Below are 21269 nucleotides of genomic sequence, written 5' to 3'. Positions count from 1 at the left end.
AAAACGCATTCAGATAATAACTGCATAAAAAGCAAAATAAATAATGAAAATAGTTGTGCTGGTGTTCACTCGTTTGGTGGATCGAGTCTCCCCATTTTGGTAATAATAATAATTATTATTATTAATTATTTCGAATAAAATATACTTTGTGAGTTTATAATATTTATTATTGTATAATAGCATTTATAACCATGGTAATGATATTTATTTTTTATCTACTATTCAACTTTTATCCTTTGCCCGACTCCCCTGCAAAAATTTCTGGCGACGCCCAAGGTTCTAAGAACCTTAGAGCATTGATTCTTACCTAAACCATAAAATCTTAGAAACGTAACTTAGAAACTCACATATATTTACATTCTAGGAAAAGCCAAACTCATATACACAAGAGAGCTAATGAACTATTAGTAACACAGAAACTTGGCCAAATTTCTATTACCAAGTTCAAACTTAAAATAGTACCCATCTAATCTACCTACAAGTTTATTGAGAACACTTTAATACATATATAATATCAGCACTATGCCATACTTTTCGACGGGATTTTTTGTGTGTGGTGGTGGGAGGGGGCGTCAACCCCCTCGTTAATTCGGACACTGATCAAGACCTTTCCCTTGGATATTTTTTTCGTGGACGGCCATGCATAGATGTATCTTTGTGTTTGTCCAATCGAGCAACAAACAAAATTTTAAAAAATGGCAGATTGTGGTTCGAAACTTCCTACATTGAAACGCTCGAACCCTTTCGTGCAATGGTTGACAGAGACTCCCAGCTACCGGTAGACAACGCATTAAAATCCTTGAAGGTTTTTCCGTTGAAACTCCCAGCCACCTTTTCTCACGTGCCATTCCCCAAAAACACCCACGAGGTCAGTTCGCCCGCGGCTAGGGTTCACCACCCCTGCTTTTGTGTCCACCACCCCTCCCTCTACCCCCTCCCTCCATCTGCGGACGAAAGATTTTTCCCTGACCTTCCCCAACTTCCAGAAGCGAATCGGCCTCCGCAAGGTTTAGTTGGTTAAATGTCAGATAGGAGAGAAAGGTACGTGCGCGCGCGCAAGCCAGGCTGGACGAGACTTTTTTGGGGGTGAATCACCACGATCTTGCAAAGCGGATAAGCAGTGCCTTCGTACCAGATAAGACGCCATAAAAAGGACGCCAAGTGAATTTGGTGCAAGACTGTTGTGAAAGACGTGTGTGTTTGGTGGCTACGAACTAATTCGAACGGTGGAAATCAATTTCGACGTGGATGGGAAATGTGTTTAGATCCTCCACACAGTCTTTTGTCAGCTCTTTTTATTTGAAGATTCTTTCCCCCCTAATCAGGCTGTTCGCACAGCGAAGCATTCCTCGCACACGACTGTCGACCTGGAGGTCAATTTTTTTGCCGGCACCGCAAGGGAGCTAGGGTAAGTGATGGTTTGACCTTTTTCCTTCTTTTTTTTTTGCTACCTGATACATGTAAAGTGGGGTCTGAAAGGAAAGCGTGTAAAAAATGAATGGGCTTTTTTTTCTTCCCTTCCGTTGTGGTGAATAGGACTTTGCCGCCTGAGGCCATCATTGACTTTTTTCCTCTCCTCTCTTGATCCAAAAGCAGGTACCTTTTTTTATATACCAGGATCCCCTATCAAGTTTCTAAATTGATCCACGTGTTAAAGAATAAAGCTGTTGTGAAGGTCAGGATTTTTACAGGTCAACTAAGCCTATCATCAAATACCTTTTAGGAAAGTTAACCGTGCTGTATAAATGCCGATGAAGTGATAGTACACAGGTTGCCCTTTGTAGTCTGCCCTTTTTTGCGCTAAGGGAGCCCTTGCAGTGAATAATTTATTGCCCTTTTTTATTGATACACAATTTGTTGGAGCTGGGTTATTATTTCCGCCTCGAGAAAAAAAAAAGCAACACAATTTCAAGTAATTTATGTAAAGAAATTCACAATCAGGATGTCTAAAATATTTGAACATACACATATATTGGATGGGTTTTGTGGTGCCACAAAATTATAACACATTTCACAATTAAGCCTTCTTTCCATATTAAATACACTAAATTGCTGAACAAAACTGTTATTAAAAATTTAAAAATGCTCTAAAAGTAACGTATCTATCCTATATCAGGATAGATATCTTTAAATCTTTAGATTTTTTTAGTTTAGTTCTTCGTCTGAGGAAGATCCTGATATAGGATAGATACGTTACTTTTAGAGCATTTTTTAAATTTTTAATAACAGTCTTGGTCAGCAACTTTAGTGCACAAAATTATTATTATTATTCCAGTAAATAGTCTTTAACATTTGGATATTGTATATGTGTAATTAGCAACTAGAGATGGGGATTTCCCCATATCCCTTCAAATCCTTGTGCATGCCAAAACAAGTTTCTCATTTTTAGATTTATGTGTCTGTGTTATCAAGCATGTCTGGCCCAAGTTTCGTTCAATTTTAATTTAGAAATGATTGAAATTTCTAGGTTGTTCGGTCAAAAATGCAATTTTACAGCAGACAGGTTGTTTTTTTATGTTTATTCTTTTAATAGTAAACATTAGACATGATATACATGTTGGATCATCACTATTAACAATCATTAAACACACCCAATATAATATTATACTGAAATTTTCTTTAATTCGTTCACCTTAGTTACTTAGTTAAATGCAACAGAAAAATCACAATTTGTGACTCGCGTGCCTTTTCCCGAACACACTAGATTGAATTTTACTTTTAGTTTGAAAATCGAGCTGGTTATATCTGAGGAACATGAAACATGCAAGATGAACTATTATTTTTATTACGAAAAGAAATATTCATTGTCTGAGTGACCTTGTTTCACAAACGAAACAATCATTCAAGTGCTAATACCTCAACATTGTGTTTTTAAGTTTATATATAGTGCGAATCTCGATTGAATTATAAAACAGTAGTGTTTCGTTTTGCTAATAGTGAATGTTGGTTTTACTCGTAAAACGGCAGTGTAATATTTGTAGCAATGCATAAATAAATATCCCTTCCTTTCTTTTGCTGCCCGAATGTCAGCACAATAAAACCTAATACAGGAATTTACTACTTCAATTTACAAATTTCAGTTTTTCGGCAATATGAAATTCCTTAGAAGTCTCTTTATCATATTTTCGGAATGCCACATACACAATTATCCAAGAGGCATGTTTTTTTAATTGTGTAATGCATATTTCGTTTTTCACGGAAATACGAAACTCTGAGATTACTCACTGTAATGTACATTTTGTGTTGACATTTCTTGACTTATGCATTAGGAAATTCCTTACAAGTAATTTTAACACGAGAAATACATCTGTATATTATCTGCTCTTGGGGATGCCACGGACACAATAATCTAAGAAGGAATTTTATTTTAATTGTGTACTTTGTAGAGTCGTGTATATTTAGTTTTTCACGGAAACCTGAAATTTGCATTTTTTTTAGTATTTGAAAGGCGAGATGTCCATTTTCCCTACCATATTTTGTCACAAAATTATACCAAATAACCCTTATTAAATTTAGACCATTTTCCGCCACAACGCCACGGAGCATCCTTCTCTCTGACAACGCGATCCGAAGTATGATGAGTTATGAATGATTAATTCTGCGACAAAACATGACGTGGAAAATGGACTTCTTTTTAAATAGATTTAAACTTCATACAACTGCATAAATGAGAACCTAAATGTATTCAACTGTACATTTTTGGAGGAGTTTAACTCTACAAATAGTTTTCCGATTTATATTAAAAAATACATGAATTTTCTTAGTCGCAAAACTTTTCTTTGAAAGGGATGTGAATGTGCTGTTACAATTATGGCGTCGCCAGACATTTTTGTAGGGGCGGGTCATGCCATTGATATAAAATTCAGTATTAGAAATAATACAATAATAATTAAATAACAATTATTATTTTATTACATCTTTAGGGGGAGACTTCTAGATTATCCAGCACAATTGTTTTCGTTGTTTCTTTAACGTTTCATACAGTTAATATTCTGAAATGAATAATTAATGCTATTTTTGTTTGTAAGTTTTACGCACTTTGTTCAAGAAAAATCTTTGAAACAGAGTGGAAAATTTTAGCCATAAACGTTACGTTGCGTTATCTCCCGCATGAAAATTTAATATTTGTTTTTTTTTTTAAACTCTCGGAACCATTCAATAATCTGTGGACTCCGGATTTTTCGGAGGAGCTGGAATTGCAATTGTGGATATTACGTAGCTGCGGTCTACGGGGCGGATATGCATCAAAATATTTCGCAAGTAGCTACCATTGTTAACCTTCGTTTAAAGACAAAAATGGTAATTTTGAGTAGGATTACATTCACCACTGATTTCTTTACTGCTTTCATTTGAAAACTTTGATTTTTCTCAAATTTAGGGAGGGGCTGTTGCCCTATCAGCTCCCCCCTATTCGTACGCCTGTGTCTGGACTACTTGTACATGGTTGAATATGTGAATACAAAGTTCCGACCTGGTCTCTGGATTCTAGTCAATTTTTCGATCTAAGGCATTTTGTATTTTGGTTCTTCTCTTGGAACACTAATGAATTGGACATCATCTGTTATCAACAGTAAAAATATGCTTAACCTTTCGCTTTTTCGAATTTGGAAAGAAAAATGCCAAAGTCAGTTTGCAGAGGGGGACTCGACTAACCGGTTGTCCCTCATTACAATGATTTTTTTTATTATTTTGCGCAATACGTAAATGTAGTTTCCAAGCAAATTTGAGATGTGTCTGAGCGTCAACGGACATTGTTCTAAGTTTTCATATTTGTTAAGAGCTTCATTGACGTCGGCAGATTATGTACGCAATATATTCATTGTCAAAAAAATCCCTACAAAATTAAGTTTCTGTGTCAACAGGAGAGAAAGCGTTCTGTTACTTCCAACTGAACCGAGAAATAAAGGATGTCTCAGAAATATTTTCGTTTTTGAATCCGCCCTCTAGGGCAATTCGCACATAACGGAGAAATGAGATAGATCGCAAACGCTTGGCAATATTGTTAATATTTAGTTGCCATAGAGCGCTTTACGAGGCAGCAACGTGCTTTTTGTGTTCGTGCGTTTTATAAAAATAATTATTATGTTGTGCGTCGTTTGTACCGGCATCATTATAACCTGGCAGGAATGAGAGACATCCCAAGCGCAAATTTAATTAAATATTGGGTGAGAAAGTTTGAAAACACTGGAAGCACTATGTCGAGTATTAAATTAGTGAGAGAATTGAAGCAAGGAATTACAGATGAGATCAATGCTATTCCTCGTGCAATGCTTCAAGAATTAGTTCAAGAATAATTGAATGTGAAAACATGAACGGCCACCATTACTTATTTTAATAGTTTTGAAAATTAAAATATTTCTGAGACACCCCTTATTAATACAATGTACAGTCACGGATGCTTCTGGGTTGTAACAACCACATTAACTTTAAATGGGATCATTACAACCCAGAAGTGTGACTGTTCATTGCAATTTGTTTTAAAAAATATAAAAATTAATAGGTACAATTAAAATAACCTGGAACTATTTATAAATAAATTCTAATCGTAAATTGTCACAAATTCTGGGTGGGCAAAATTGAAATAATAGTAATAATGAGAGCAAGGAGTATTCAAATACCAAGAATGTGTGAAGCAGCAGCGTTCCCTGAAAACACACGAACGCGCACATACTGTATTGTATTTTTTTTATATTACGTCGCCTTTCTTTCACTTTTGGCTAATCGCAACTATGACGATGACTGATGATTAGGTGAAGTTGATGAGTGAGACACTCACAAATAACACCAAACTTTATCCCCGACGCTGAGGCAAACGGGGAAAGAGGAAGAAGATAAAGTTTATTATTGTTATTATTAATAAAGTTTATGTAATGCAGCACCGGATTGGACATCCGGATTGTATTACACAAACTTTATTAATAAAAACAATAAACTTTATCTTCTTCCTCTTTCCCCTTTTGCCTCATACCGTCGGGGACAAAGTTTATAATATTTTAAAAATAGGTCTATTAATAATAATGATTATTATTATTACATGAACAGGTGAAATACTATATGAGAGTAGATATATAACAGCACCTATTCATTATCTAGCTTCTATCTAGTTCAGCTGTCCTGCCAAAGAAAGAAATTTCAAAAGAAGTTTTAAATGATTCAACTGATGAAAATTAAAGTCCCTGAAATAAAAAAAAAATCATAATTATTGACGTGTATTATTAATAGTTGTGGGCATAAATTTTCGCAGATGCTGTCAACGCAAAACAATCTAATCCTTACCTTTGTGTAAGTTCTGCGGAAATAAATCGGTCCATATTATATAACAATACACAAGTAGGAGACTATTTTGATTTAATTTTGGACTTATAAGCATTTCGGGGCGTGGGGTCAAGCCTCCCCCGGACCCCCTCTAAACACGTTCTTACTGTCATCCTATCCTGAAAAGTTTTTCTGTAAAAAAAATTAAAAAAACCTTCCTTGTATGGAAACGTAATAAGAATGAGAATATCAAAATATATTTTCATTTGCAAGCGTGATCCATCTAAATCTGACAGCTATTCAGTGACGTACTCACATCAGAAGGTCTGGAGCCACCAGTGGCCAGGATGTTTGACATACAGAGCATAACAGAAAATTTATACTTTTAGCTGTTGTTTTCACACGATATGTGCAAAATGTGGTAAAAATTATATGACATTTTATTTTATATTATTTCGTAACTTGGTATGAATGAAAAAATTGGTTTTGCGTGTAATTTTATCCACGGTTAACGTTTTTCGGTGTTACGATTGCGAGAACATTGGTACATACGACAGCATATACAGGACGTTTCAGTAACATTCCCTTACGTAATATGAAAAAACAAGAACGGCCATTTTTTAATTTAGGCCTAGCACCCAAAAAAAACCTATTTAAAAATAGCAACATTTGTTCCTGTAAAGAATACATTGTAGAACAGTGTAATATGGCAATATTTCGGGAGGGGCCTGGTTACGCCAATAACTTCCTACTTGCATTCTATTGTCATAAATTTGGGAGGCGAACGCAATTTAGTAAATGAGCTTCCCAAAGTTACAAGAAAATAGAAGAACCGATAGTTATAGCTCGGCAGAATATACACAGAGAAAATAGCTTTCTTGGAAAAACCAAAAGAATCTTTCTTGTAACCATAACTTTGTTTAATTAGCCGAAAAATAAATATTTGTTCGCCAGAACTACATTCTTTTAGTAATCGTGCATTTTAGAGTTGCAAAATAATTTGGTAAGGATTGCCAAATTTAGTGAAGACTACCATTTTTTTCTGTTGTGATTACCACAGAACTTAAACAGACATGTTTTGTTAATTCAAACAAATAACTCTCTCTCTCTGTCCCTCTGTGTGTACACAGTGGACTCCTTTTAATTCGAACTCCAAAGGGACACGAAGAAAGTTCGAATTATCCAGAATTCGAATTGACGAAATCATCACATCATGATAAACTTACTGCTATGTTCGAATTACCGAGTAATTCGAATTAAAAAAATGCTTACTTTATATACACTCTAAGAATTAAAGTTTGTTCTTTTAACAAAAGCTATCACTATACCAAAACTGTTGTTTTTTGCAGTAAATGGTAGCTTGTAAATAAAGTATTTTGTTTCGAGAGATATATATATTTTTTAAATTTTACCTTGTTAATATGCAACATTATATGTAATCATGTAATTTCTTGCAATTAATTTTCCTTAGAAACTGTTTTTGTTTAGTTCTTTATTATTATTGTTGTTGTATAGGCAGGAAGTGGCCCAAACTTTTCATATGTAGGGCCAGTAAAGCTGATTGATGTATTGTTCGCCGACCTATTACATTCTTGGACCTCCCCGATGGCGCAGTGGTAGCGTCGTCGCCTTGTAATCAAGGGGTCCCTGGTTCGATACCCGGTGGAGGCACAAGTGGTTCGGATCGCACTTTAAACTGTAGGTCCAGTCCCGATTAGCCTTACTGTGCATAAAGTGGACTTAAAACAACAACAACATATATTTTCATTCTTCATGAAAATGGGTTGTTGCCGCGAGGGAGCTTAGCAGAATATAATGGCGTCTTATGTTGCCTTTTGTGCATTGAGGTTCTAGTTTTTATTTTTTATGTGGCTCAGTAGGTAACGCGTCTGACTACCATGCTAAAGGTCCCGGGTTCGATCCCCGGCCGGTTCAAATCCGGGAACTTTTCTAACGATGGAAGCGGCCCCGGCGCCCACCCAGCGTCGAATAACATGGGTACCTGGGGGAAACCCTGGGTGGTAAAGGCGGTCAGGGGCGTGATGCTGATCACATCACCCCCACTCACGACCGGATCAAGAAAGTGTGGGGCGTTACCCCCACACCCCCTATACGCCTTCATGGCGTGGTGCTATGCACAGGGGAGCACTTTACCTTTTACCTTTTTTTTTACCTTTACCTTTGTTTATTGTTTGTATTTGTTCTGTTTTGTGGATTGGATTTTTCAGACAGACATACACAAATTCGGGTTCTTTTTTCTTCCATATGAATATTTTCGCTGATTAACCTAACTGTATAAAGTGGGCAAAAATTTTCCCCAGTTGGGTGCGCTGATGACCAGTCGCGATTTCCGTATTTTAAATTTTAAAAAGGAAGAAAATTCCAGAAGACTCGTGTCCAATGTATTTTTATATTATTTGACGTTTATGTAAATATTTTAATAATAACTCTTAATTATATTATTATATAATATTAATTGAAATACATCACATCATTTCTCTAGTCTGTAATCTCTTCGCTGTAATAATCAGAGGCAAAATAAGACATCATGTTAAAGAAAAGTAAGCCTTACCGTTTCGTGAAAATTTCCATTTCGAGCCCTGGCCTTGATACTAAATTTAACTGCATAGGTCAGGTCTTTGTAGAGCTTTGCATTGATATTGTTTAAAGGAAATTCTGTGAGGCTTAATTGTAACCCAGTGGCGTATACTGGGTCCAAGATCTGGGCTATCTCACTGTCACGTGGTCCTAGGCTATGAATAGAAATAAGTTTACCAACTCCTAAGAAATCAGGTTGCCAACTCCTAAGAAATCAGGTTGCCAACTCCTAAGAAATCAGGTTGCCAACTCGTAAGAAATCAGGTTGCCTACTCGTAAGAAATCAGGTTGCCTACTCGTAAGAAATCAGGTTGCCTACTCGTAAGAAATCAGGTTGCCTACTCGTAAGAAATCAGGTTGCCTACTCGTAAGAAATCAGGTTGCCTACTCGTAAGAAATCAGGTTGCCTACTCGTAAGAAATCAGGTTGCCTACTCGTAAGAAATCAGGTTGCCTACTCGTAAGAAATCAGGTTGCCAACTCGTAAGGAATCAGGTTGCCAACTCGTAAGGAATCAGGTTGCCAACTCGTAAGGAATCAGGTTGCCAACTCGTAAGGAATCAGGTTGCCAACTCGTAAGGAATCAGGTTGCCAACTCGTAAGGAATCAGGTTGCCTACTCGTAAGAAATCAGGTTGCCAACTCGTAAGGAATCAGGTTGTCAACTCCAGAATCGGCATAATCATCATCTCACTGAATGAATGATATTATTTAAAATTTCTGATCGATTTTTCTCCTGTATTTTATTCTCTAGACTTCAGGATTTGCAGGTATCCTAGCTAGCTTAGAATATACGCTCCTGTCGTAACCCTATGAAGTTATTTGTAATAAATAATAATAATGAAGTTTAATAATAATAATTAGAGTGCGGATCAATGTGCACTAAAAAGTGGAAAATATGCATGCATCTATGCACTCAAATATGCAAATTATGCACTAAAGGACAAATATAGGCACAAAAAAATTCCTCGAAATACATTTATTTTTTAAAGTACTACACACACATAGTGACCATTGAAGGTAAAGACGAAGTAACTACAGCTTCCATTTCAAGTAAGGTTGGAAAATCTTGTATTAAATTGAATTTACTATTTCCAGTTGTTAAATACAATATAACGAAAATCGTTAAGTAGTTTTGAATTTATGTAAATTGCAGTGCACTACAACATATCTCTAAATTGGTTAGAGTTAAATTTTTCGTTTATCAGTTAGTATATCCTTGTATGAAGAAAAGGTGTGCTCCACACTACAACTTGTCACTGGACAATATTTCAATGCAGTTATGTCCTCTGGCGTGAGATCTTGTTTTCGAACACCTGTGCTTGAAAATTTTACTCTCAGAAACACTCCACAGACGAAACATTAACCAAGTAAAGAAATATATTTTAAAAAACTATCAATTTAATGATTTTTTCACGTAATATGCGCTTATGCAGTAAATATGCACCAACACCTTAAATATGCATTTATATGGACTTTAAAACCTCCCTACTTCGGTTCGAAATGCTCTGAAACAACGTTAGAACCCGGTTGTATATTAATTAGAGGACCGGAATAAAATATGCAAAACCGGACTCTAATAATAATGAAGTTTATAATGTGTAAATGTTATAAGCTGAGTCACGGAAGCAATTTTTTCCCTTGTCGAATGGGGTCGAGTGACCACTTCTCCCCTCTCCACTCTGTGGACGCCTAGACGTTGAGCTTTGTAATAACGTAACGTCCATGCACCCATTACAATGTCCAAATGCTCGGCTTTAATTCAGGCGTGCAAAACGGACTGTCTGTGCAATACGTCCTTGGGCATTTTGCACTCAGTTTTATTGCCGTTTTGTCGAGAATATTGTGACGAATGAGCTGGTTTCTCGGACTCGCCAGCCTTCCGGAAAAATAACAACCTCTTTTTCCTCCCACGCGTTTTTGTCTCTTTCATGCGATTCTGCCCTGTTTGCGAGGCTTTGGCCGGGAAGTACTTCGCGAATGGAAAAAATAGCGACATTTGACCATGGACGTTCCTGTTTTTCAGATTCTTTTTCCACTGCGAACAAAAAGGAAGTTACCCCTCCCCCCCCTTCCTTTGAAAGCGTGTTTCTTTCCCCAAATGCAACCCTTGTCCTTGCTTGGGCTTTTCCAGATAAACAGAGCTGTTAGCAGCGCACCCTATCTTCCCGCACGGCAAATAACGCGCAGGGATGCCAACCTCTAGAAAATAATAAAAAGTTTTATTGCAGTGGCCCACAGTTCGGTAGAAATTTGATTTTTATTTTCCGCACGGAAAAATTTAATGCGTAGGTTAAGATTGTGTGTAAGCTTGTTCTAAAAACTGTTTATTATGGACAGATACACAGTCACTTAAGCTATGGTACCTTACTTTGGGGTTATCAGCCTTCAATAAAAAGGTTATTAAAATTGCAAAAGATATTTGTAAGGTTAATGTGTGGTCTTCCAAACCGTGGCCACTGTAAGTTAAGTTTTGTCAGACTAGGTATTATGACAGCTCCTGCTATCTTTGTATTCCAATGCCTGCTTTATATAAAAGAAAACATTCACATTTATGAGGAGTTAGGATGTTCACATACCTATCAAACCAGAAATAGGGATTGTTTAGATGTAATTACAACAAGACACACAAAAACCTTTTACTACATGTCGGTTAAGTTTCACAATGCTCTCCCTTTGTTTTTAAGGCAACTGCCCTTTTTAAAATTCAAAAGAAAATTGCAAAAAATATTGACTGATAATTGTATATATAAAGCAGAATAATTCTTTGAAATTAATTTTGTTAGGTAAAATAGCTACTAAATGTATGTAAGTTGTGTTACGTTTTTAAAATGCTATTGGGGTGTTTGTAAGATTTATATATACTTTATTAGTAAAAGGCTAGGTTATACATGTGATGTTCTCGTATGTTTCTACAATAAAAAAGATTATTATAAATTATTTCCCACTCTCAGGTCCCTTAGCGTGGGAAAGCTAGGGACGCGATTCATAGATTTTTTTATAAAAAGACAGTCAGAATATGCGACGGAGAAATTTACATCTTTGTTTTTGAAGATGTTCTTCAGACACTAAGGCATAACATAAGGCCATACGTAAATGGTCATCGCACTGGATTTGTAGTAGGTCTGTCGTAGGTTCGATTCTCACTGCAGAAAAAATAAATTTGTTCACTTGATGACGAGAGAAGTGCTCTCTCGTAACGTGGTGTTAGAATAAGTATAACTAAAAACACTTAGAGAATGGGTAATGTCCAATAAACATTGCATCCCGAGACCATTTGTATTGTTGAAATGAGTCTCGGCCAGGATTTGAAAGCAATAACTTGCTTCGTTAGTAGTTTCGAACAACAAACTGAAATATACATTTTAAATGTACGAGTAATGCAAACTATTCCTCCAGAGTTACGCACATTCCCTTTGGAGATCATTCAGTATAACAAACATACGTACATCTCCAGGGAAGTGACTCTTAAGAATATATTGCAATATGCAGATATCATTTCGTATGGTAATACAGCTTTTTAGTATGATAAAAATATAACTTCTGATAACATAAATTATTAACAATTCAGAAAGTTATTTTCAGTGTCTCGCCACTCCCTCATTGTTGGGGGCGGGTAAGATTGCATAACCCCCTCCGAAAATAACCTGCCACCCCTTGCTGCAATTGTCTCCTGAGAACTACACAAGGTGAGTCTTGAACCCAGCTTGTTACGCACGACGTTCTTCAAGCTTCCGACAGAAGTTGGTCACGGGTTGTCATGTTCAGAGGAACGGAAAATTGTTTCCACCCCTCCTTTCCGGAGAACAGCTAAACAAGTTTGCCTCAGACGGCTACGCAGGGGTCGAATCTTCTTCAATAAGTGTGTCACGTGTAGAGCATTTACGTTTAACTTCCAGTCGGCTCATTTCCCTACTGCGGCCTGCTATAAGTATCTTGTCACGTTCTTCTCGGTGACTGTCCTTCCTTGATGGCGCTCTGTCGCCTTGTAATCAAAGGGTCCCAGATTCGACAACTGGTCGAGGCACGTTGTGCTTCATATCCTATTTTGACCATACAAAAATGTATATTCGGAGTAAAAAGGCACATATTAATATACAAGGTTAGTCAAAAAGGATCACGTTCCAAAATGTTATTTCCAACAAACCATACACGACAGAAACATAATCGTAATTCATAATTCAAAGTTTTGTTGTACAAGAATTGGTTTCATTAGTGCGCTAACAATGACGTATTTTTTCTCGTTGGGGTTAAATGACGACGCTACAGAAAAAAGTAGTTTTGTGTGCTAAAATTTGCTAACTGTGAATCCATTGTTCAAGTGCAACGTGATTTCCGCCGTAGATTCAACAAACAGCCACCTATTCATAAGCAAATTTCAAACTTGGAGCCTTCCTCTATCCAATGATGTGCCGATTATGTTCCTGTCGTGTATGGTTTGTTGGAAATAACATTTTGAAATCTGGTCCCTCTTTTTTACTAACCCTGTAGTTTTTCTTGTTAGCTGGGGCACATACGCCCCCTATCCTACCCTCCTCTGGTTCTCATCTTCGAACATTTTGCGTTCGACTCGCGGCTATCACATGCGATATTTCACGACGTTAGTTTTTCATTGCCGTGGATAATATGCAGAGGTAGAAAAGTGACAGGAAACATCCAAATATAAACAAATAACAATGTTGCAGTTGAAGGACCGGGGGGAGGGGGGTCAGCCACGATTAAGAAATATATTTCGTAGGGGGTCCTAACCAAATGTCTCAAATAATATTAGCTTACGTGCAGTTATGATCGCCAAAACTTATATAAAACAATTGTCCTGACAAGAAAACTAATGCCAAAGGAATAAATGATTGAATATTTATTGAATAAAAGACAGGATGTTAGATCCAGTTAAAGTAATATTTTATGCATATTATTGTAAGAAATAGTGGGCATAAATCTTCCTTTGGTACGGTCATTCAAAGTCATATGATTCCAATGTAATCCTTCCCTTCCAGTAAGTTCGGCGGTTATAAATAACTTCGACTGTGAATTTAGGTAAAAATGGCAAGCGGAAAAAATAGCAACGGTAGCAATGGCGAGACTAAAAATTGCAAATACAATGTGTTATGATTTTACATGAGAAATTATATGCCTTGCATTTCACAGTTTGAAATTAAAAGTTAATATAATTTTGGTGTCTTTATCACTAATTTGTCTTTGAATTGATACATTTTATTTGGGGTTTCCAAAAATAATTATAATGCCGTTGATTTCTTCTGGCAGAAGTTACTGACACTATAGAATCACATGTTAATAAAAGGTAACCTTTGTAAATAATTTGAAGCATGTGTGTTTCATGAAACTTAAGGGAGGGGGGGGGGGGTGTGCAGCATAGCATGGGTTTTCATCTTGACTGAAAACACGTTTACGCTTTGCGCACACCTGGTGACCAATCACACGGGTTTGTTACTAGCAGGACTTCAGACCAGCCCTTATCTAAACCCCTCGCATTAATTTGTGTCACTGATTTCTCTCAGAGAGACGAACTTGTTTACTTTTTCAAAATGAAAATTGTTAATTCTCTGAAAGCTGCAGAGAAGTTCTTCTTTCTACGCGTGTACAAAACAGTCTGATCTGAAGAATGTTACAAGGTGGAGGAACCAATTCAAGTGACGAGGAATTCTAAAAACAAATTTATTGAAACAAAATCATTTGTGTTCTTACGACCATAATCATCCACCTGATTACGATGGTGTAATGATAGCCAGGTGTCCTAATGATATGAAGATACGAAATCAACATCCGTGCAATCCAAGTGAACCTAAAACACTATATTTGATTTTCGACGGTATAAGAAAACATTTCATACTATATACTTGACAACTGCGAGAGAAGAGAACTAGGATAATTTATACCGACAGTGCTATCTATATAACAAAAGAACAATGCAGGATTTCTTACGAGTAGTAGCACGTAATCTAAATTTGCAATGCATGTAAAGTGACGAAATCAAAGGTGAATAGATATTGATTTTGCTAAACACAGGATCAATATTTTTCTTCTTTAAAATTTACATCTGAATTATTTATATCAATTATTTATAATTTGCTTTTGCTTGTGATTTCTACTTTTGCAGTTTTCACTTTGGCCATTTTTTCAGTTTGCCATTTTTACCGGACACCTCGACTGTACAGTCAGGGACACTGCCGGCTTGTAACGATTCCATTGAAAGTCAATGTATTCATTACAAGCCGGCAGTGTCCGTGACTGTACAACTAATGCTATTAAAGATATATTTTCATTATTTTTGTACCTGATTCTTCCACGACCACACAATATTAATTTTAATTATAATTAAAGTATTAGTAGGATATCTAATAATATTATTATTTAATAATGTGAGTCTTTCGTGGGGGGGGGGGTCGAACTTCCTGGACCTCCTCATAATACGTACTTGGTGGGGGGGTAGATTTATAAGATTTTTGAAGGTAGGCTGGCACTTGAGATTTAATGGGAAGTAAGGAACTACACAGATTCGATGTGATGAATGATGATACAGTGGAGTGAAAATACTGACAATTATAACGTGAGTGGATCTTGTGAATTTTATAATGAAAAGAAGGCCCAGAACTCAATTTATGTTCATCAGTTTGTAAAACCACTTCCTTGTTCTGTTCGAAGACTTGTTTAGCCCCAAGGACGTATGACTAAAAGAATCCGTAGGAGAGCTGCCCTGGAAAGAATTACTCATTCGATCTGAAAATAGACCGGTTAAAAATGATAGGGAAGTTACCAGGCTTGTCTCGCTACATTCCGGAAACATTCCTGTTTTGATACAAACAAAAAATCCCTCTGCAATCTATTCGCAAATGAGATGCGTTGCCACTTTCTCTTGTTTTGAGTTACCATCACAGATGATGGGATTTTACATGTGCTGCGTTCCAATCTCTGCTAATGTACGTGTTAATGTTTCCTTCCTCTACCCTTTTGCACATCATAATAATTTATTCTACGTGTTATGATTTCCCTTTTAACAAGTTGGAATGCAATGTAAAATACTTTAAAAGTATGTAATGCCGAACTGGCATCCTGTGTGAAAACCCAATATTTTCTCTTCTCTTTGTCACAGACTAGTATACATATGCTTGAGTGTGCTACGACGCCAGGAGTTCCGGGTTCGAATCCCGGCCTGGACATTGATGTGTGCGAGTGTCCATTCACCAATTTCATCATATCGCTCATCCCCATCTTCGCAAATTAGCCAAAAGTGGCAAAAAAGCGAAGTAAAATAAAGCAAATGAATAAGCTTGGTTTTTTTTGTTTTAAGTCCACTTTATGCACAGAGAGGCAAATCGGGTCTGGAACTACAGTTTAAAGTGGAAGCCGACTGATGTGCCTCCATCTCAAGTTTGAAACTGAATCCATAATTGTTTAAATAATTAATTTTCCTTCTTAAGGACACAGTTAACGTTTAATGAAATAATCAATGTGGAATTAACGCCGAGCTCGGTAACGGATTGGTTAGCACATCACACTACGACGGCAGGGGTCCCGGGTTCAAATCTCGCCCTGGGCATGAGTGTTCTTGGTGAGTGCCCTTTCATAAATTTCATCATATCGTCGCTCACCCTCTAACTAACTCTCTAGCCTTCTTAAACCCGAAGGTTCATGGCTGCAGCAACAGAAGCCTTCCACCTGTCCCTATCTTAACCAAGATCTATACTCTCTTATCCATCCCTACCAATTTCCTTTAGGTCCATCTCAACATCTTCGTCTTGGTCTTCCTACAGGTCTCTTACCATCAGGTTTCCCAACAAGAAACCTGTAAACTCCTCTTTCCTCTCCCATTCATGCTACATGGCCTACCCATCTAAGTCTTCTTGATTTAATCATTCTAATAATATCTAGACATGAATGCAAATTATATACTTCTAAATTATGTAACCTTCCCCACTCCCCTGTCTCCTCATCCCTTTTAGGCCCAAATATTTTCCTAAGGATCTTATTTTCAAATACTCTCAATAGGCTATATGTTCCTCTTTCAATGTAAGGGACAAAGTTTCGCATCCATATGATATTACAGGTAAATTACTGTTTTGTATATTAACTTTTATGTAGTTTCTAAGAGAAAAGTAACATGCATTTTCTGAATTAAGCCTGCTTTTTATTTCCTCTTTAATATCATTTTCATTTGTTAGTATTACTCTTAAGTATTTGAATTTGGAAACTGTTTAAAACGAGTTGTTACCAATTAGACTTTGATTATTACCTAACACTTGGTTTCGGCCCGTAAGATTATATTTAGTTTTCTCTTTGCTAACTTCCAAATCTATCTCTTTAGCTGCTTTGAGAAATATTTTAGCATTATTCTTAATTGTATTTACATCATCCCCCGGTAAGTCTACATCATCTGCATATGCTAACAAATGAGTCACACCATTTAATTTTAGTCCTTGATTAGTTTCTTTTACCTTCCTAACAGCGTATTCTAAGGCAAAATTAAAAAGCAATGGAGATAATGCATCTCCTTGTTTTAACCCATCATGAATTGTATATTTGTCAGACATATTAATATCCACACGAATTTTACTTTGTTTCACTGGTGCATACTTTTATCATATTAACTAGCTTCTTAGGTATTCCAAACTTTACTAATATATTGTATAATTTATCTGTTTTGACTGAATCATCGCGCACCCTCATCTTCGCGATTACCCTAAAGTGGCAGAAATGCGAAGTAATATAAACCAAACCAGCCAACGTGGAATTAACTTAAAACACCAAGAATATGCAGCTTTAAACGGCTCAGGGGCATTAAAATATAAGGTCATTGAAAATTCATACGATATTGTTTCATGTAAAAGTGAGAATTGACATTCGAAAACAAGCATAAATCGAATCGCGTTATTTTAGAAGTGTTTAAGCTTCCCACGTGATTCCACTTCACGCTTACCTGTAACATATTTTCTGGTTACAGACTCGGATCTCGGCATAAGTTCAAATATTGTCTATTACGCTTTGAGTATTAACTTATACGTAAAATGTTTTCTGTCTGTCTCTTATTATTATTATGTTTTAGTGGAAAACGCTGTACGTAAAATGGCGTTCTTTCGAAGTTTGTTCAATTCGAACTCTTCTGTTTTTCATTCCAAGTTCTCGCACGTGACGAATCTCCCGTGACTCAAGTTATAAAAATCCGAACGCAACCCTCCTGGGCTTCGAAACCGCCGTCGCTTAATTTTAGTAACTACCCTTAAACCCACGAGAATCCCTAGATGCCAGGACGTAATGAAATAGACGACGGTTTCTTCCATTGTAGAGCCCTCAGCTCGGTCCATAATTCGATACGACGAGAAAAAAAGCTGAGTGGCAGTATCTGCACCCTCGCAGCCCCCCTCCCCCCCGCGAGGGCGAGAGATGATTCAGCGCCGGATAACAACACCCAGCCAGGGATTCGCCGGCAGCGCCACCCGTGGACGCCCACCGCCCTTTGTTCCCCGACGAATCATGAAACGAGAGACTCGAATAATGGCCTTCGCAGCTCCTCATGACAAGAGTCGAATGGGGTAGGATTTTACAATTCGTTAGATGATGTGTGCCTTCTATTCTAGCCTGCATTAAATCGGTAAAGGATCAAGTCAAAGCTAAAACATGTTCCACCCTTTGTGCGAACTGGAACGAATCTGAAGTGAAATCGTTTGACTTCGTATACACACTCTTTAATTCATTCAATATGGCAGAAATGCATTTCCGATTTTCCCTATATTTGTATGAAATGTGTATAATCTCGACAAAATATGTGTGTGTGAAAGAAATACTTCCCCCATAAGACTACTGGTATTAAGGCTCCATGACTGTATACCATGGGTAGAAAAATACAGGGCGCCATGGCATCTGAATGTTCAAATTTATTGCTAAAAATACGATTCGAGTTCGCTTATCGAAATTTTCATTACCTTTTGAAAAAAAACTATTACAATATGAGTTTTTTAAATGTTTTTTTTTTTTGTGTTTTCTGCATTACGTGTATCATTAAATCATAATAAAAGTGCAATTATATTTTTTTTTGCACTGTTGTTAGCCGAATTTTAAAATCCGCGGCGATATGGTAGAGTTGGCTATATCATCATCATCATCCTTCGCCGTTCCTGCCTCTGGCTGGGTCGGCATAGATGTCAAGCCTCTCCATTTTCTTCTGGTCTTCCACCACTCCTCTCTATCCACGGTATTCCAATCTTGTCCTCTTCTCCCAACACTCTCCTAGCACAAACTATTCGGCCAAGAACCAAAACAGTGCTTGACATTTTCTGCTCATTTTGCATTTGGACATTATACAGGGTTAGCCAAAAAGAAATAGACAGTTTAAACGCTCTATAAATTGAAATTTGTTTGTTACATCAGAAAGCATTTAGTACCGTTGCATAGAGGAAGTCTTCAAGTTTACGACCTCCGCTTTTCGTTTGTCTTCGTGACGTCAGCATCACGTGAGCACCCTTGATGTAAGTCTAGCAGTATGGCCGCTAACCAGGTGGAGAAGGTTTTCTGCGTGATTGAATTTGCAAAAACAAATTCTGTTACTATCGTGCAGCTTCGTTTTAGAACATCGTGTAGTAAACAACCACCACACAAGGCAGTCCATCTACGATTGGAGCAAGAATTTTGAGGAAACTGGTTCTGGTTGTCTGTGCAATGGATCAAGTACAACTGGACTATTGCATTGATATCTGTCTTGTTAGAAAAGGGTCGCACATAAAATATTTGTAACTTTGCCATGTAAACGTCAGGACATACTCTTCCAACCATGTAAGAATTTCAGCCCTATTGTTAAAACTCTTCTTTCTGTAAAACTTTGAAAGTATCTATTTCTTTGAGCCTAACCCTGTATGTGCAGCGGGACGGATAACAGATAAATAGATGACTCAAAGGCAAAATCCATTTTTTGGACAAGGGAAATGGGCGATCATGGGAATGGCATGCAATAAGCATCACTGAGTTTTGGAGAGAATGAAGTATTGAAGGGTGGCAGGGAAGGCGGTTTCTTTCGAAATGATCAAAGAGCGTGTTTCTGAGATAGGTACGTAAGTGTGTGTGTGTCAGAGATGCTTATTTAGTCTCTTGATACGGATTAGAGATTAATTACTTGAGTTATTAAAGTTATTAGTAAGGCTCGGAAGTTGATGACCTATAGAATTACTTTAAAATTATTAAAAAAATAACTTAAAAATAATTTCCACCCTTAAAATGAAAGCTTGATTTTTCATAAATTACAAGAGAGTTGTTGAATAATTTGATAAAATCTGTTGTTTAGTGGTTCAAACTAACGAAGCAAATGGAAAAAGGCAGTTGGGTGCTAATGTAGTTTTTTCTTCACATTTTTACTTCATTTCATGCTAGCAAATGCATTTAAAATTCATAAAAAAGAACAAAATTTTAAAAATGAATAAAAATTCAAATTAAATAAAAACTGCAAAAATTACTGAAAAATAACCTAAAACAAAGAAGACCGGAAATTGAATTGAACGATGCCAGTTTCCAGCGGGGGTCAAGAGACTAGTTCAACCCACTTTCCCGACCTACAGTAGGTATCAGTGGCGTATACGGAGTCAAACATCTGGGCTATCTCAGTATGTCACGTGGTCCTAGGCTATTAATAGAAATCAATTTACCAAATCCTAAGAAGTCAGATTGCCAACTCATAGGAAATCAGGTTGCCAACTCATAGGAAATCAGGTTGCCAACTCATAGGAAATCAGGTTGCCAACTCATAGGAAATCAGGTTGCCAACTCATAGGAAATCAGGTTGCCAACTCATAGGAAATCAGGTTGCCAACTCATAGGAAATCAGGTTGCCAACTCATAGGAAATCAGGTTGCCAACTCATAGGAAATCAGGTTGCCAACTCATAATAAATCAGGTTGCCAACTTCAGAATCGGTCATCATCATCTCACTGATATGAATAAGATTATTAACAATTTCTGATCGATTTTTCTCCTATATTTTATTCTCTAGACTTTCGCAGATAGCCTAGAATATACGCTCCTGGTAGGTATACCTACCAACACGTATAATTTATAAAATAATAAAAAGAAGTTTGTAAAAATCTTATCACCCATCCTATGGGTTGCGCTGGATCGAGGTGAGATAAGACGACCACAGAAGACAGCATTATCCCAGCTAATGACTTCCCCTCGCTTCCTTGGCGTCTGGTTTTTGTTTGTTGGCTTTATTTTTAACGAAGAAAACGCGGCCAGGAAGCTGTCGATTTGTTTCCGGTGGTGTGGCTTTCTGCCCCAGCTGATCTCCCGCCCACCCCCGCCGCATTGTCCAGCGCGGTCATAACTCAGGTCAGCTGCCGCAGCTAAATCACAGCCACACGTGCGTTCCAGATGCCCCTCGGACAAAGTAACAATTATTTCTCTCCTGTTTTACCAAAAT

The 21269-nt window shown here is 37.1% G+C and overlaps 1 protein-coding gene across 1 annotated transcript in view; it reads left to right on the top strand.

Annotated features, from left to right (window-relative positions):
* The first annotated feature begins 975 nt into the window (after window positions 1-975).
* Window positions 976-21269, top strand: part of hb (zinc finger protein hunchback) — a 60525-nt gene continuing 40231 nt past the window's right edge. Inside the window, exon 1 of the mRNA XM_083112358.1 lies at window positions 976-1408. The gene's annotated coding sequence lies outside the window, so the exon portion shown is untranslated. The remainder of the gene's footprint in view (window positions 1409-21269) is intronic.

The sequence above is a fragment of the Lepisma saccharinum genome, chromosome 26, assembly GCF_977018435.1.
Source record: "Lepisma saccharinum chromosome 26, izLepSacc3.1, whole genome shotgun sequence".
Lineage (NCBI taxonomy): Eukaryota > Metazoa > Arthropoda > Insecta > Zygentoma > Lepismatidae > Lepisma > Lepisma saccharinum.
The sequence above is the reverse complement of the archived record's forward strand: the minus strand, read 5'-3'. Positions and strand labels throughout refer to the sequence as shown.